The 10,997-nt window shown below is 36.4% G+C and overlaps 1 pseudogene; it reads left to right on the top strand.

Annotated features, from left to right (window-relative positions):
• Positions 1–842: 842 nt before the first annotated feature.
• Positions 843–1,548, top strand: LOC149659243 (uncharacterized; annotated as a pseudogene).
• The last annotated feature ends 9,449 nt before the right edge of the window (positions 1,549–10,997 follow it).

Genomic DNA, 10,997 nt, shown 5'->3' with positions numbered 1-10,997 from the left:
GTGTGCTCTAAACATTTTAAAGAATCAGATTTCAAGTTTGTTCGACCTAACGGACGAAGACTTTTGAAAACCGGAGTCGTCCCTTCTCAGTTTGATTGGGATTTTGGAAACTCAACCCTTAATACGGCTGAGAACGTGCCAAGTGAAGTTGAAGACGTCGTTGCCAACGAAACTTCCACTCCAACGCTTCTAAATACAGATGATGGTCATGTAGCCATCAACTTTACAGAAGTGTCGCCAGATATTGATCAACCAACACTAACACTGAACACACTTGATTCGCAGTTGGATAAAAATTGCAGATGCTCTGAAATAGTAATTAAGGGATTGGAAGCAAAAGTAGAAGAGCTTAAACACAAGGTAGCCCGCCAAAATCAGTTAGATTTCAAATTAAGAAAAGCTGAAAAGGACATAAGTGACTGAAAATTGATCTTCAAGCGGCCACAAATCGTATAGAGAGTTTAAAACCAAGCATTGATAAAATTAAGGACAATAATAAGGATTTATTGTTTTACACTGGAATGCCTACTTACGAGAAATTGATGGCTTTGTATAATAAGCTTAAACCTGGCCAAAATGGAGAAAATATTGTTTGGTGGAATAAAACAAATAAGCAAGCGCATGTGCATCTAGCTGGACGAACTAGAAAACTCGATGTGAAAGATCAATTCCTTATGGTTTTAATGCGTTTGAGAATTGGCTTGTTCTTGAAAGATTTGGCAGATCGTTTCAAAGTGTCAGCCAGCACAGCGAGTAACATTTGCATTTCTTGGATTAATTTTATGTATCTTCGCCTTGGGGAAATCTGTATTTGGCCACCTCGTAATCTTATCGATGCAACTATGCCAGAAGATTTTAAAAAAGCATATCCAACAACTCGTGTAGTCATCGATGCAACAGAACTTAAATGCCAAACGCCTAAGTCTTTGGTTCTACAGCCGAGCAGTTATTCCAACTATAAGTCATGCAATACCTTTAAAGGTTTGCTTGGAATAAGCCCAAACGGTTACGTCTCGTTTGTGTCACATTTGTTTACGGGTAGCATTTCCGACCAGGAAATAACGCAACGCAGTGGTTTCATGTCATTAGATTTCGCCGAAAATGATAGCGTAATGGCTGATAAAGGCTTTTTAATTGAAAACCTGTTGGGAAAGAAGGGTATAGAACTAAACATACCCCCATTTCTAAAATAAAATTCATTCCAAATTTACCAAAGCTGAACTTGAAAAAACACGCAAAATAGCTGCACTCAGAATCCACGTAGAACGAAGAATATCTAGGATTCGAGGACTTCATATTCTTGATAGACCCATACCTGGAACCCTGGCGCCAGTAATAAATCAGTTGTGGACAGTGGTTACTCTTTTGTCTAACTTTCAAAGTCCAATAATCAAAAAGCTCATTAACCAAAATGAAAGTTTAGATTCAGTTACTGGTTATGACGAAATTTTGGTAGCTGAAAAAGAGACAAATGATGACGATGGTTTTCAAGAAGAAATATTGGAGCCTGAGAATGCTTCTCTTGAACTAGATGATAATTTTTTATGAGCAAATTAAAGAAGGCCAAGAACAACAAAAGGAGGACATTCCAATGATTGATTTAGATAGTTTATATTAAAAAATAAAAGTAATGAAAAGTTGAGAATTGTTCTGGTTTATTCTTTGGTTTTTAATTTTTTTAAGTAACATATAAATGCAAAAATGACATTATTAAATTTCACTCAAATGAGTATTAAAATTAAGCATAGTTAATTTTCTGAGCTTGATCACATTACTTAGGAACTTACAATCACACCGAATTATAATTCGGAACTAAAAATATATCACTTAAATTTCAGGTACTCAAATAGTTTCATTGGCTAATTTTGGGAGCATATGGCTGAAAAAAAAAGCTTTTAGAAGTGCTTGCACTTCTTGCCACCTTTTAGGATTAAAACCTAATCTCACAATTATTAACCCAGCTGGGAAATAATTTACATAATCACACCATTGCAAACCAGATAATGCCATCTGACCCAATATTTGATAGTAGTGATTATGTGTTTCAGTTAACACAGGTTTTCTACATACAATTTTAACGGAGAAGTCTTTCTCCAAATTCAGAACTTCAGAAGGGGTTTATCTTTCAATGAATATGGGCATTTAATTTCTAAAAGTCCATAGGGACTTTCTTCTTTTGGGTCATAAACCAGTCCATCTGGGGAAGTCCCCAGCCAAGGTTGGTTGGGATCAATTATGTACCCCGATGGATAAACAGACACTTTGTGCCCGAAGTTACTCATGTACTCAATATATTTGTCTCTCCCCATGTTTTCAAATTTTTTCCCATACTTAATGGCGTTCAAATAGTCAATATCTTTTGGTTTGACGATGTTACGTATACCAGCATCAGTCCATTTTTGATTTATCCGCGTGCTAACAGCGCCAAACATTGATGAACTAAGCCTGGTCTCTCTCAGCTTCTTCCACAGTTGGCAATCACTTTGATTTTTTGTTTCCTCTTCCAGTTTTTTCGCTTCTTCCAATGAACTTCATTTTTCTGATAAATTCTCGAAATTATTACGTTTTTTTCTTATTTCCTCTTCCAGTTTTTTCGCTTCTTCCAATGAACTTCATTTTTCTGATAAATTCTCGAAATTATTACGTTTTTTTTCTTATATGGAATTGGATACACAATAGATATTACCTTTAATATAGCCTCCTTCAGTTTAGAAAACTGGTTAGGATAATCATTTAACCTCCAAGGTTTAGATTTCACAATGGAATATATTGGAATGGAAAATCTATCAGATGGTACATTTTGACAACGAACAAACATTTCACTTCTGAACACCAGAATATTATGAATAACTTCAAAGCCGTATTCTTCCAGCGCAAGTTGTAGGCTTAAAGTTGACCCTTTTATTGTTTACCAATCCTAGTTTCTACCCACTCGACTTTGTCAGGGACAGTGAGTAAGCTAGCCAAACCATCAACTCCATTTGCATTTAGATCTTTTATTAATCCTGTCGTGGATAATGCAGCCTCCTTTTCATCTGTAGTTTCCGTTGTAGCCTTGTATATATTGCACAATTTTGGTTTACAACTTCCACCTGCTTTAGGTGCTTGAGTGTTCATATCAATCACAGAAAAAGGTATAATTTTTGCTCCTCTTGGACGATTCCATTTTTGACGTTTATCGGTACACGATAATTGAGTGGGGGCTATATCATTATTGTTGGATCTTAATTTTGATAGCAGCTTTAAAAATGCAACAGAATTGTTACACGAGCCATTAACACCAGCTGGGCATCCACAATTAGCGTCCAAAATCTCGGAGTTTGAAATTCTAAGTGCAACACAGACTGTATGTGGGGACAAATTCTTACGTTGATTATGATAACAAAGCGACTTCACAAAAACCATATCTTCCTCTCTAAAGATTCATACATAATTAGACTTTACCTAAATTAATAAATACCTCCATTCAAAATTTACTCACATGACTGTTTTACTGACTATTTCTTCAGAAAGAACATATTCCTCAACATAGTAGTTGTAGCTTTTGTTATAATGCTTTGCGGTTTGATTTCTTTCCTTGTAGAAACTTTCAATGCATTTCTCAGTGAGATTAGGAACGTTTTTTAATGTTCTTTTGTACCGGAATATAGGAAAAATTAATCCACCATCAATTGCACTATTTAAATTCATTACTAAGTTTTACTCGTTCTCCCGTGAGGTTTTATGTTTATTAGCAGACGATATCAGGAAAAACTAAGTGGAGACGTCTATGTGAAGCTCTTAACATTAAAATGACACCTATAAATGTTTTGCCCCTATATGTTTGTTGCTTTGCAAGCAATTAATGGATTGGTCTATAAGGATTTTTTTAAACTGGACATTGGGCCAGCCACCCTCCTGACTTGGAATAAATAAACTGGTCCGTGACCATTAAATAGAGCACGTCGTCTGCTAAGCTAAAGAAGTGGATAATTAAAATATAAGAGTTTTAACGTGTGAACTCTGGTTACCCTTGAATTTTCTTAGTAGTCTCATGGACCACCCACTCCTAACTGAAGTGAAGATTTCTTTTTCCCGGAGCATAGTCTACTAGATCACGCGCAACAGGATGCAAGCTGCTTCCGCTATAGCGCGAATTGCTTTGCGTTGTCGAGTGCGTGATGGAGTGGGCTATGCCCGGAGTCCCAACCCCCGAGATTTCCTACCCAAATACCCGCTAGCATAGCCCACTCGATCACGCTCTCTTTTCCCCGTCTACATATTTTGAAGAGGGCACACAATCTTGCATCATCTTTGTAGACATTTAGGGTAGCCCTGACTATATTGTGTTTAAGACGGTTTTAAGATTAATATCATACAGACGTTGGTTAATGTTACAAAAAAGTTTGAAATTGTCAATTTCTGATCGCTTTGTAAAGTTTTAAGGATATCCGAATTTCATATTGGGCTTATGAAAATTTTGACCTAAAGGTCAAACGGACATAAATCAGCATTTTTTAAAATTGTGTAAAAGAGTAAATTTGGTTCTATTTGTGGAATTTTTAGTGGAGTAAAAAATTGTATTACGTTAATTAAAATAAGAATGCAAACTTTTAATGATTTAGGGTTTTTTATGTATCATTGAGTTAAAGTTACGGTCCCCTTTATACAGGGTGGAATCCTTCACCGGCGTTCAGTCGAGATACTTTCCCTTACGCATTGGTGTAATGCAGTGAAATTTTAAGGGATTTACAGGCGCTATTGGGATCAGTTCACTTCAGTTCCACTTAATATCAAAGGTTTCAGTTTTGATGTAGAGAAATGAAATGCATAAGTGTAATCAATGACGGATTTTAATTAGGAAAGAAAAGATGTCACTTGCGGAAACCAAATAGCCCAAATTGAAGTTAATCAAACATTTCCAAATTTAAACATTAAACTCTTTAAATCCATTTTTTTATAACAAAGCATTAAATTAAATGTTCAAAATGTCTTCCGTCGACATTACCCGATCACCTAACAATCCACACCAAACGATTATCCTCCAGTTTTCTTGGTGATGATTCGCCCTTAGCCAATGGGGATTTTCCCTCGCCCAGTAGTGCATGTTATGGCGGTTAACTGTACCGTCCCGGTAAAACGTACACTCAACACTCGTAAGTACGTGGTTTAGGAAATTTCCATCAGCTTCAATTTGGTCCAATACCCACCGGTAAAACTCTACGCGTGGTCCAAAGTCATGTGGTTTAAGATGTTGGTGAAGATGAATTTTGTAGGGGTGAAATGTTTAAGACAGCTAAATAAGAACAATTTAATTCCGCTCCGATTGCCCGTGAACTGGTGTGGGTATTGTCTACGATACGCCTTACTACTTCGTTTCGTCTGCCCGCCCCGTGTCCACCTCCATGTACAACTGGCGAATGATGTTGATGTCGCACTGCTGCATTACGTCGAATCACCATGCCTCCTTCAAGAAATCGGGTTATTGCGTTTAAAATTACTTGATGCACCGGATGTGGTCGGTCAGGAAACCTTTCTGCAAACGTCCTAGCAGCTAACCTTGCGTTTCTCTGACCTTCTCCGTAAATGGAAAACATTTCAAGGTAATCCTCAAAACAGTACAAATCAATTTCAGCCATGTTTTTCCAGATGCAAGCTAGAAAACGGGCTGCTTTCTTCAATTAGAAACATGTAGCCTTTGTTTCGCATTTACTGTCTTGGTTTTTTATTGTTTCAAAAAATGAGAATTTTGTTGTGCATGACGTAGAACGCGAAACAAAGGTTAAATGTTTCAAATTGAAGTTGATGGAAATTTCCTAAACCACGTACTTACGAGTGATGAGTGTAAGTTTTACCGGGACGGTACAGTTAACCGCCACAACATGCACTACTGGGCGAGGGAAAATCCCCATTGGTTAAGGGCGAATCATCACCAAGAAAACTGGAGGATAAACGTTTGGTGTGGATTGTTATGTGATCGGGTAATTGAACCTGTTTTTCTCGAAGAACATCTAAACGGAGATCGTTACGTTGATCTCTTAAACACTGTAGTCCGATGCCCTAGACGATCTTCCCTGGTACGAGTCTGGTACCGCACCACCGCATTTTGCACGTGTTTCTCGGGATTGGCTAGTAGCAGAATTCGGTCCCCAATGGATAGGTCGTGGTGGTCCAGTCGCTTGGCCACCTCGTTCGCCAGATTTAACGCTGGTGGATTTTTTCTTTTGGGAGTATGTAAAAACTAAAAAGCCTTGTGTACGCCACTGAGCCACCAACACTTGATAGCCTTTGAGACCGAATTCAGCAAGCGGCTGCTCTCGTTTCTCCCGAGATGATATCTCGCGAAAGAGAAAACTGGGAATTCCGTTGTCGGCAATGTGTCAATGTCGACGGAAGACATATTAAACATTTAATTTAATGCTTTGTTATTAAAAATGAATTTGAAGAGTTTAATGTTTCAATTTGGAAATGTTTGATTAACTTCAATTTGGGCTATTTTGTTTCCGCAAGTGACATCTTTTCTTTCCTAATTAAAATCCGTCATTGATTACACTTATGCATTTCATTTCTCTACATCAAAACTGAAACCTTTGATATTAAGTGAAACTGAAGTGAACTGATCCCAATAGCGCCTATAAATCCCTTAAAATATCACTGCATAACACTAATGCGTAAGGAGAAGTATCTCGACTGGACATCGGAGAAGGTTTCCACCCTGTATATGTTTCTGCTTAGTGCAGATTTTGAAAATGTAAAACAGTTTCTTAACAATCTTAATTAAAATGAAGACTGAAGGAGCAGATATTAATTTCTCTTTTTTAATTGAAACTTAAAGGCATGCTTAAGAAAACACGGGAAGCCGCCCTTCATATGAGCAGTTCCCATATGAGCGGATTTCATAATAGCGGTCCTCATAACAACAGTTCTCTAAATAGCAGTTCCCGAAATGGCAGTCTACCCATTGCAGCAATTACCGATACAGCGGTTCTCGTAAACGCGGTGTACCGTTACAGCAGTTCTCTAAAGAGCGAAAATACAGATATGCGAAAAACTATAGTTGTTAATTATGGTGTAAGCGATTGTCTACCATTGGGTCGAATCCCAATGGATCGAATGTTTTGTTCGACCGAATCCCATTAGACCGAATACCGCAATTTGGGCGGTTTTCCAATCATGAACTTTCCTTTCATTCCTATTATTCAATTGATTTTCTAATTAAACTTTTTGATATTGCAGCAAATAATATTTATGTTCACCAATAACATTTTTCAATAAATTTTAGTAATTAATTTTCATTGTTGGAAATTGTCTAACCTAACCTAACCATACCTAACCTAAACTAACCATACCTAACCTAACCATACCTAACCTAACCATACCTAACCTAACCATACCTAACCTAACCATACCTAACCATACCTAACCTAACCTAACCTTACCAAACCTAACCTTACCAAACCTAGCCTAACCTTACCAAACCTAACCTAACCTTACCAAACCTAACCTAACCTTACCAAACCTAACCTAACCTAACCTCACCTTACCTTACCAAACCTTACCTTACCTAACCTCACCTCACCTTACCTTACCAAACCTTACCTTACCAAACCTTACCTTACCTTACCAAACCTAACCTCACCTTACCTTACCAAACCTTACCTTACCTAACCTAACCTCACCTTACCTTACCAAACCTTACCTTACCAAACCTTACCTTACCTTACCAAACCTAACCTTACCAAACCTTACCAAACCTAACCAAACCTAACCAAACCTAACCAAACCTAACCAAACCTAACCAAACCTTACCAAACCTAACCAAACCTTACCAAACCTAACCCAACCTAACCAAACCTAACCAAACCTAACCCAACCTAACCTAACCTGACCAGACCAGACCAAAAAATAAAATTAATATTCTTATTGAACTTCTTGATATTGAAGCAAATAATATGTATGTTCACCAATAACGTTCTTCAATAAATTTCAAAAAATACCTTTCATTTTTGAATTTGTCTAACCCTAACCTAACCTAACCTAACCTTACCTAACGGAAGAGATCTCCCTCCCAAGTACTAACGGTGCTCGATGCTGCTTAACTTCTTCGATCATCCAAATCACTTTATCCATTGCGCTACTGGAGCTCGGCAACTCAAGAAAACGCTATGATTTTATATGTGTAAACCCATCCCATTCAGTCGAAAGCTCTTCCATATAAATATTCCCATTCAGCAGAAAATCGCTCCTTGGGCTATAAATTGTTTTAAATTTGGCTAGAATTTTAGAAATCTGAATTCGGTCCAACGGGCTTCTATCCAATTGGAGTATACCGTGTAAGCTGGCCCATCTGGGTTATATGAACTCAAAAAGAACTAGGTCAGATATGGATAATTTGGTTAGGTTAAAGTTGATTATTTCAACTAAATAGTATTAGGTTAGGTTAGGTAAGGTTAGGTTATATTTAGTTTAGTAATATTTTGGAAATGGTGTAACAATGTTACGCCTTTTCCAAAAAATACTGTTTACATTTATCTACCTCCGAAATAAAATAATCTTTCTCGAATTATAATATGCCTTTTCCAAAAAAATACTGTTTACAATTATCTACTTCCGTAATAAAATAACCTTTCCCGAATGATTTTTCTATCCTAGTATGAGAATTGTAAACTGATACAGCCTGAAGAACTGTACAATATTTAAGTGTACTTCAAAAACACGATCCGTTAGTAGGTCACATTCCTGATAAAATGATTACGGAAAAGGTTGTATTTGAAACCATAGAATATAACTGTATTGTTAAGACATGCTCGAAACTCAAGACAAACACTGCTATTTTAAAACAGCAGCCGCTATTTCTAAAACAGCAGTTTTGAAAAACTTCGCTGTTTTTTTGGAATCGCGGTTGCTATTTCGAGAACTGCTCTACAGGGAACTGCTCATATGAGGTACACCCGAAAAAACAACGTTCCATTACCGTTTTCCGTTGAAATAACTTATTTTACTAGTAATCAATTTCAAAAATTTACTTATCTCGGGTTTTTGGGCACAATTTCATTCCCCCAAAACATTTTATTATTACTTTTGAGAGATAACGTGTCAAAATAAGCTTCAAAACAATAAAAAAACTAAAATAGCGTTCTGTTTAGCCATGACCAAAACCTTTAAATGTTCAAAAAGTTACAACAAGCACACTCTCGAGACATGTCCTGAACAAATTAGTGCTTAACCCGCTAATAGTACGACCAGCGAGAATTGATGTAAGCTGTAGTTGAAATATCATCATGTTCGACCTACGGCACTGAATAGTCTCTAACCATTGTTTGAAACTAGAGAGAGAACTAGGGGAGTAGCATTGATCATGCCCTGAGCCATGAGAATGAACAGTATGACGGTTGACTAAACTACCCTAGACATTACATCATTTTGCATAACCACCAATAAAAATCATACTGTCGCTACTAAATTATCCGCCATTGTTTTATAATGTGCCACTGCGAAGCATGCCGGGCACAAATGGGGGAACCTTTTAAAACTCAATGTCATACATGTACTCTCTCTCTCTCAAAAGTAATTAATGTAATGATATGTTTGTTTTGGGGGAATGAAATTGTGCCCGAAAACCCGAGATAAGTAAATTATTGAAATTTATTACCACTAAAATAAGTTATTTAAACGGTAAACGGTAATGGAACGTGGTTTTTTTCTCAAGCATGCCTTTAAGTTTCAATTAAAAAGAAAAATTAATATCTGATCCTTCAGTCAAGTGATAACCTCAGTCTTATCGATACTTTTTAGGTCTTGATTCTAATCAAGACATTTTTGATTAATTTAAGGTGGCATAAGGATCGTTTTAAATAATCTCCCATGACATTGTATCTCAACACTTGGTTCTACGTCACCCACGATTCCTTACAATAAATATTAAAGTTGTAATTGACATTCAGAATAACAGCACTCAGAAACATCCGTTCAAAGTCACCTCAGTTGTCGTGAAGTTTAACAGAATTTCTTGGGCAAACCCACAATAATTAACTGATTTTGTAATTGACGATAACGAATAAGATTTAAAAATTCAAAATCTTCCAAAAGTATTTAAAATATCGATCCTTTCCAACAAACTCAAATTGGGAATTCATTGTCATTTTGGGGTCCACATAAATGCTACCACGCACAATCCGAAACTGTCAAGAGGTCAAAATGATGGCTCGTAACTAAGACGACGCTAGTTAATCGTGGTTTATTTTAATCAAGAATATCTCGCACTGTCTAAACTCAAACATAATTATTAGTAAATAACCTTTCATCGTTCTGCTTAGCGATTAGTTTAATATCCGATTCCTACTGCTACTCTGTAAAATCCTAGTATTTATTAAAAGGATATATTCGTTTTAAGTAAAGGGGCCTGGAATCAACTTGAAGAAGGCAATTTTAAGCTAGAATGAGCCAACGACTCTCTTTATTTGACAAGTGAAAATAGCTAGAAATTGAAGTATAAGGTAACAGGGCTGGCATTCTTTAAATCTGTCAAATCAATTGGAGATAATATTTAACAGAATTGTAATTTAAACTTCAGTAGGGTTTTGGCATCGGGTATTTCTTTTAAGACTCGACCTATCCACGCAGCGTTTGGGTAATGCGCGTCACCAGAACCATGCTGGGAGTTCGTTTACTCCAATCTCTGCTCTTTTAAACCGTTGTTTAAAATAATAATTGGCAAATAAAAGAAAACTTTAAGCTTTTGAGAGTGTTATTTAAATAAATTCGAGTTTTATAATTACTAATTATTTAACCCATCAAACTCAGGAAGTTAGATTTTTATTTTAAGTGTTATAATTAAACCAACCTTAGAAAAGTTTTACATTCAGGAGTTTTGCATGGAAAATCACCCGTTTTCGCTGATAATATTTACTTCTTTTGAGGTTGAATTATATTATAGTTAGTCTGAAATTACTTTCCATTTAAAGGCCCTCGCGATTAATAAGATTTTCGGAAAAATTAGTAAAAGTTAAGATAATTGT

Source organism: Phalangium opilio, unplaced genomic scaffold, assembly GCF_054372755.1.
Source record: "Phalangium opilio isolate 3A_F unplaced genomic scaffold, DU_Popi_V2 ptg000073l_1, whole genome shotgun sequence".
Lineage (NCBI taxonomy): Eukaryota > Metazoa > Arthropoda > Arachnida > Opiliones > Phalangiidae > Phalangium > Phalangium opilio.
The sequence above is the reverse complement of the archived record's forward strand: the minus strand, read 5'-3'. Positions and strand labels throughout refer to the sequence as shown.